Raw genomic sequence first — 8,078 nt, forward strand, 5'->3', positions numbered from 1 at the left:
TGACGGAGGGAATCAGCCTAAAGTGCATCAAGGCGGGTCCAATTGGTCAGAGTTGCCTACAGACAGCTGTAAGGTAGACAGAGGCAGAAAATGGCATTCACTTCTAATGGGGTGATGATCGACAGCACTTGCAGATGTCTGTAGGCAAATCTGGCCTGCCTCTGATGCACTTGTGGGTTTCTTTGCTTATGAAATAAGATGGCTATTGCTTCATCGGTTTACTGCCCACAAAGGTATGTTTATGCTCCTAATCCAACGTCAGTATAGTTGTCTTTAAAGCCATTTTAGACCTGACACATGTCCAGCTAATTACTGGCATTATCGTCATCCAGTCTCGTGCTTAAATTTCAGGGAGTAGTAGTAATATACTTCCTTGGTCTTGCTGATGAAAGACCCGGGGGATGACACAACCCTCAGGTCATGTCATTCATTGCAGTGTTCCAATCCCTCCTCCACCAATCTCACAGGTAATTGATATAGGGCCAGGCTTTACTACAGAGAACGGCCCATGGGGAGGAGCAACCCCGGGAGGGAGGAAAGCGCTGCCTCGGATCACATGATCCGATGGTCGAGACGTCACCAAACATCCAGATCCATCTTCAGTGATCCCCGGGACCAGAAAAGTACATTTCTCCCCTGCTGACAACCCCTTTAAACCCCTAAAGATGCAAAATTTAGTAGTTAAGGCTCAGTAAGTTTCACACTTTTTTGTTGATAGACCTATGCGAGGGCCCTTTTTTCAAAGCGCAAATTATAACTGTTATTGGCACCATTTTCTGCTAGGTACAACTTTTTTATCATTTCTTATTACTTTTTTCGGGGTACGATTAGGTGACCCACACACTTTGGTCGAACTTATACACACACAGCATAAGGGAACATGAACCTGGGATTGCTTGATCTCCATACAATATACTGCAATACTTCTGCAGTACATAGTCTCTAGAGAGAACAGCACGCACCCATAGAAATGAATGGAAGCACCTGTGACGCTGACTTTGCCGGCGGCCGGCCGGCGTCACAGGTGTTTCCATTCATTTCTATGGGTGCGTGCTGTTCGGATCGGCTGATCCGAACAGTGTTCGCTCATCTCTAATAGTCTCCCTATGTGTAACAGGGCAAGGAAGCTAGAAAGCCATTGATCGGTCTGCTATCTGCCATGGCAATCCCTCGGTATCGTGCAATTTTACTGTGAGAGACTCAAGAGGATGAAAGGGGGGTGCTGTCACCCCCTAAGCACCCACCTGATTGCATTTGAGGGGTTAAGCTGCTAGAGTCTAAGCACTTTCTGACTACTGCAGCTAGACATGGGTTCTGGTTGTATAATACAGCTGCAACCCAGAACCCATGTAGCCGTCTGCCCAACCTTTGCACTTAAAAATAAAACCTCCCGATAAACTTAGGAAATCTATAAACGTAAATGAGGCAAAGGCCAACATGAAGGATGTGACATAGTACAAAAAGATAAGGGCATTTGCATACCGAGATTGTAAAAAAAAAAAAAAGTTCTCAAGCATGTGACATATTTAGTTTTATCACCCAAAGAATGAGGAACTAAATTCAACATTTTACCAATTTTTGCCCCTGGGTACTCTGGGGTTTTCTGAATATATTTTTATATTCTTGTAAAAGTTGTATAGACTTAGTACCCTGTTTCCCCGAAAATAAGTCATCCCCTGAAAGTAAGACCTAGCAGAGGTTTTGTTGAATTGTCTAATATAAGGCACCCCCTGAAAGTAAGGCATGCCCCAATAATAATAATTTTTCTGCTCAAAAATTGTATGAAGAAAAACATTGCAGACAGCTGAACACGGTGCGCGATGTTCCATGTGCACAGGTATGTCGTCTGCTAACGCCGCTGCAAAACGTTGTATCCACTGTTCCTGCTGCTGTAGGATGAGCTGGGAGATGCCCGCTGTGCATACACTTCGGTAAGCATCGTATGGGGCGTGGGTCCAGTCTCCCAGCTCATCCTACAGCAGCAGAAACAGTGGATACAATGTTCCGCAGCGGCGTCAGCAGCCAGAATATCTGCGCACACGTAGCACTGTACACAGCATTCAGTCGGCTGCAATGTTTTTCTTCATACAAATTTTGCGCAGCAAGCACATCTCAGCGTAGCGCAATGGTGGCAGCAGCACACAAAAATAAAATAAGACATCCCCTGAAAATAAGACATATCTTTAAGACCAAAATTTTATATAAGACACTGTCTTATTTTCGGGGAAACACGGTATGGAGAATTGTAGCCAATATATAGAACTAGTACAACTGTCCCCATAGGCGCATACGTTGCCCCCCCCCCCCTCATTATAAAGTCACCAGTAGGGCTAGGTTCACATCTGTTTGGAGACTCCGCCGCAGTTTCTGTCTAAAATCAATAGAAAGAAAAGCCTTGGAAGGCCCCGTTCACACAGGGGGCGGAAGGGTGGATTTTGGCACCGAGAGTGACGCGGGGAGCCACGTCACTCTCGGGCCAAAATCCGACTGCCACGACTGTCGCGGCTTCCGACAGTCGTGGCTTTTCCTTCTGGAGTTGGCTCAAATTAATGGGCTGACTCTGGAGGTTGCTGCCTGAAAAAAAGGGCAGCTCGCTTCTTTTTTCCGCTAGCAGCATGTTGAATGAACGCTAGCGGTCTCCATAGACCACCATTGTGAGAGGGCGGATTATGACATGGATTCCACGCCATAATCATAATCTGTGCCGGTGTGAACGGGCCCTTAAAGTCTATGGTGTCCAGGGTGACTGCAGGTTACCACTTTTTTAGCAGATGGGCTCTCCATCTTTTGGATCCCCATATGGACCCAAATGACGGAGAGATGAGCGTGAATGTGAATCTAGTATTGCATAAAGTCAGCAGAGCAAATAGCCACTGTATAAAAGCTGTTGGGCTTCATCTTACTAAGGTGACATTCGCACGACTGTGTATATTTGTGTGGCCGGGACATGATTGAACTGCACAGATGGCACATGGGTCACATCCGTGTTCTGCACGTGCCTCCACCCATTCATTAAGGTCAGTGAGCATGGGTTGCAAAACAGGCAGGAATAGGACCTGTCCTGAGTTTTGTTCATGCCCCACACAGGGTTGTGTATATGGAGTCATAAAAATGAATGGGTCAGTGTGCTAGCCATGAAAACCCGGATAACACAATGCAGTGCACACGGTCATGTGCAATAGGCCTTATGGTTAAAGAGGTTATTTAGGTTTTTATAGGCCAGGGAGAGGTGACATTTTAAAAAAAAAAATCATCCGATACCCCCCCACCACCACCACCAATCTGCTATTGATATTCACACAAACAATATTAACCGCTGTTTCATGGCCATTTTTGTAACACAGATCCATTCAAACAAATTCATTTTCAATTGGGCAATTTTTTTTTGGTCTTATGTCCTATTTTTGGCCATGCTTACAGATGGCCATTCTTACAGATCCCTTAAAAGTCTGTGAAGGATCGTAAGAAAACTTGTGCCCCATGGATAGAAAAGGGATACATGAAATGGCCATTTTTCACAACCACTTTGTATAGCGTCATGTGGATAAGGATAGATCATCAGTATCTTTAGCCCTTTAAATGGGTAATTTTGACTTAAAACCAAGTGATCACCTATACACATTTTATTTCTAGATCTGATTAATGTTAGGAACATTGATTTTCTAAAAAAAAGACATAGACATAGACATAGGCATAGACATAGACATAGTGCTGACAGCCCACCGAGTGTCCGGATATGAATGTTAACGGGAAACATTTTGTCATTGTGGCCCAGAGTAGATTTAATAGCAAAGAAATAAAAACCTCTTCAAGACTTTTACTAGATACTCGGCAACATTACAGCAGCCGGTTACATGTCTTGAGCTGCACTAATAGTTCTATAGGACAAATACACTGTGCAATACGCCGCTGATGGATTTGCAGGGAACAGAATGTTCCTTCTTGTAATGTGAACATTGTCATGGTAAATAAGGAAAGGACACAAGTTATTGAAGCAAGAGTAGTTAGAATAGACTTAGGATAGCCCATTACAATGCAATCATTGGGGGTTCATCATCCGTAGAACAGGAACCCCACCAATCAGCTGGTTAGCATACATATCATAGGGGCTGTGTTTGGTGTTACAACTCCCCCCCATTCACTTGAATAGGACAGAACAGTTGCTGCACCTTGTGAACGATGAACAATACTTCACTGGCACAGGGGAGCAATCTCTTCAAAAAGCTGATTTGCAGGGGTTCTAGGACCCTGACTACGGTTGAGCGATTGGTATTGGAGAAGATTGGATTCCGATCGGCGATTGGGTAAATTTCACGATCGCGATCGGAATTCCGATCCCGATCTTTTTAGGTGGGATCGAGGTCGGAGGTTATTTCTCACAATGCTTTGCTACTGGCCAAGCATTGTGGGAAAAGCTAACAATGTTAACTAGATCCCATAGGAATGAATGGATGCAGCCGGGACACAGCCTGTGCAGGCGTCCGGCCGCTTAACTCCCTGCACACCAGCTGCGTCCATTCATTCTAATGGGAGACTAGCTAACATCTCTAGTAGCTAACACTTACCTGCACAGATCACTGGTCCGGCTTTTGGCTTAGGAGAGCGTGGGCGGGTACTGGGAGTGGAGCACTCACATCTCCCCGCCCTGTACCCGCCCACACTCTCTTAAGCCACAAGCCCCGCCTTCTTCCTAGGTCTGTAACACTAACCTGAGAGGCGGGGGCAGCAAGGCGAGAAGAGGAGCGAGAACAGCGGGGACCGAACCAGCGGCAGCGCTTCTGTGCAGGTAAGTGGACACCAGGGGGGACTAAGTAGCCAGAGGATTTTTTTTAATCACAACACAGCGTGGAGTCTAACAATTAAAGTGTTCAATTTTTAGACTCCACGCTGTGTAGTGAATAGGATCGTTTTTAAAATCCAATCTTCAATTATTAAAAAAATCCCACTGACTTGCATTGGGATTGGGACCGAATGGAAAATGATCGGAAATCGGATTTTAAAAACGATCCTGAAATCTCGAGATCGGCTCAACCCTACTAGGTAGTTGAAATCCCCCATAATAATGACTTTAATATGGTTCTGTTATATTGGAGATTGATAACAAACCCCTATCAGTATTTTATTATTTTTTGTTCCTCCCTTAATTTCCACCCATAGGGCTTCACATATTCATGTGCTCTCGCAGGACTGGCTTAAGGCAGGATTTTACACATAAGCAAACCCCTCCCTATTCCCTATTGGTACACTCTTTTCTAAACATACTGTATAGCTGTATATTTACAGCCCAGTCATAGCTAGACTCACTTATCCCCACCATGTCGTAATTTTCTTCCAACATTATCAATTCTAGTTCCATCCACCTTGTTATTATTAATAATATACTCGTCTGCTTTCATCTGAAGCAAGAACAACAATAGTGAAGTTACGCAACAGATTACTATAATCCAGCTGTATAATGAGGGGGGAGATTATCTCTTGTGATATTTAATACATTTCTTTATGAGAATATACCAAACACAAAGCAGTTTTTCCTGTTCAATGAGATTGAAGAATATGGAAATATGGTTATTCAAAAAGCAAAAAAAAAAAAACAGCCAGGATACAATCCCTCTCTACAGCGTTACAGCATGAGAAAGAAGGGATGTAGTAGCATCTGCAATGTATGTGATCGGAAAAAGAAAACTTTTATAATATACAGTCCTATGAAAAAGTTTGGGCACCCCTATTAATCTCAATCATTTTTAGTTCTAAATATTTTGGTGTTTGCAGCAGCCATTTCAGTCTGATATATCTAATAACTGATGGACACAGTAATATTTCGGGATTGAAATGAGGTTTATTGTACTAACAGAAAATGTGCAATATGCATTAAACCAAAATTTGACCAGTGCAAAAGTATGGGCACCTCAACAGAAAAGTGACATTAATATTTAGTAGATCCTCCTTTTGCAAAGATAACAGCCTCTAGTCGCTTCCTGTAGCTTTTAATCAGTTCCTGGATCCTGGATGAAGGGATTTTGGACCATTCCTCTTTACAAAACAATCCAAGTTCAGTTCAGTTTGATGGTCCCCTTCCCCAGCAACTACTGCACCCAAAAACTCCGACCATTTTAATTTTTAAAATTTTCCAGTAGCTGCTGCATTCCCCCCCCCCCCCCTCGGCTTATACTCGAGTCAATAAGTTTTCATAGGGGTCTCGGCTTATATTCGGGTCGGCTTATACTCGAGTATATACGATAGTCTTAAAAGGAACCCTTCATATGGAAAAAGCAGTCCAATCTACAGGCAGGATCTTATAGAGCAGAGTGGATTGATATATAGATTTGTGGGAAAAGTTGTAGCATAGATTGTGATTTATCCATTGAAATCTCTGTTCTTTCTATGCTGAGAAATCTTGGAACTATCAGTGGTTGACAGCCTCCCCTCTGACTGTTTATACCAGGGGTCAGCAACCTTCGGCACTTCATCTGAGAATAGCAGAGCAAGTATACATCCCTGGAGTTATAGCTTTACAACAGCTGGAGTGCTGAAGGTTGTCTTCTCCTGGTGTATACAGAGATCACTGATAGGACCGCCTCCTTGATTTCTCAATGGATATATAAGTTATACTGAATATTTTCTCATAAAACTCTATATTAATCTGTTAATCTGAAATTTCCCCAATGTGGGACTATTAAAGGATTATTTTATCTCTTATCTTCAGCTCCTCCTGCTCTATGACAATGACAAACATTTGAAATGCAATTCTTCACTAAGGGACTCAAAAAACATTGTGGTGTAGGTTAGCTAGTGGCTGCAGTACAGGTGCTCATCCTCCACACCTATGAGGGTCAGTTGATTTATGGGTAGCCAATAGAGATGAGCGAACACTATTCGAAACAGCCATTTCGAATAGCACGCTCCCATAGAAATGAATGGACGTAGCCGGCACGCGGGGGGTTAAGTGGCCGGCCGCCGGCAAAGTCTGCATGCCGGCCGCTTCCATTCATTTCTATGGGAGCGTGCTATTCGAAACGGCTGTTTCGAATAGTGTTCGCTCATCTCTAGTAGCCAATTTACGTATCAGTAGATCTTTTGGCATGTGGGAGGAAACCCATGCAAATATGGGGAGAACATACAAACTCCACGCAGATGTTGTCCTTGGACAGATTCGAACCCAGGATCACAGCGCTAAACACTGAGCCACCATGCTGCCTTCAGATAATACTGCCATTTCCCCTGTGACAGTCTCCTCTACAATCTCCTTTAAGAGGAGAATCTTCATAATATGGCACCATAGAGAGTTTTTTGGCAGCGGATTTAGACCCAGAATCCGCCTCAAAATCCGCTACCAAAATGGGCTCCCATTGATTTCAATGGGAGCCGCTCACTTCATTTTCCGCTAGCTAGTTGCGAAAAAAAAGAAGTGACACGCCCCTTCTTCCTGCGTAGACCGTGGCGCGAGACTCCCTTCCAATTAGGCCCATTCATTTGGAATGCTATAACTATGGCACTTGATGAATCCTTGATCTAAAGAAGGTAAAGCCTTGGGGAGGGGGCTACCTTGTTTTATGTATGGCAAATGAGCCTTATACCCATTTAATGATGGGATATCTTTATCAGTGTAACAACCCAGAAGGGTTAAAATAGGGAGAAAAATTGGAACAAATTGTTTTGCTACACAGCAAATATGGCCGTAAAACACCTGTCGCATGACCAAAGTTTTCCATGTCGCACTAGCATAAGTGAGTGGGGTGACATTGTGACCCGGAGAAGCACAACTCTCAATCAAGGAATAATTGATATTTTTGGATATTTTGCTGTGTCGCAGCAACCTCAGCGTAACTATGCACCCTGGTCACTTGCATTACTTGTGATGTTGCAATTTCTGGCCGCACAATGGGTATCATGGCCAAAATCTCCAGGTAGCCCTAACCCAAAGGCTTGAACCTGGGCTACGAAGCTCGAACGACATTCTTCAATCTAGAAGTGGAGTATGAAGGAAAGCGAAGGAAAGCGAAGCAAACTATCTGATATATCTAGTGTAGTCTAATCTAGTCTAGTCTAGTTGGCCTTGATATTTTTGTTTGGCTGTAGAT

Source organism: Leptodactylus fuscus, chromosome 4 (genome assembly GCF_031893055.1).
Source record: "Leptodactylus fuscus isolate aLepFus1 chromosome 4, aLepFus1.hap2, whole genome shotgun sequence".
NCBI classification, from domain to species: domain Eukaryota; kingdom Metazoa; phylum Chordata; class Amphibia; order Anura; family Leptodactylidae; genus Leptodactylus; species Leptodactylus fuscus.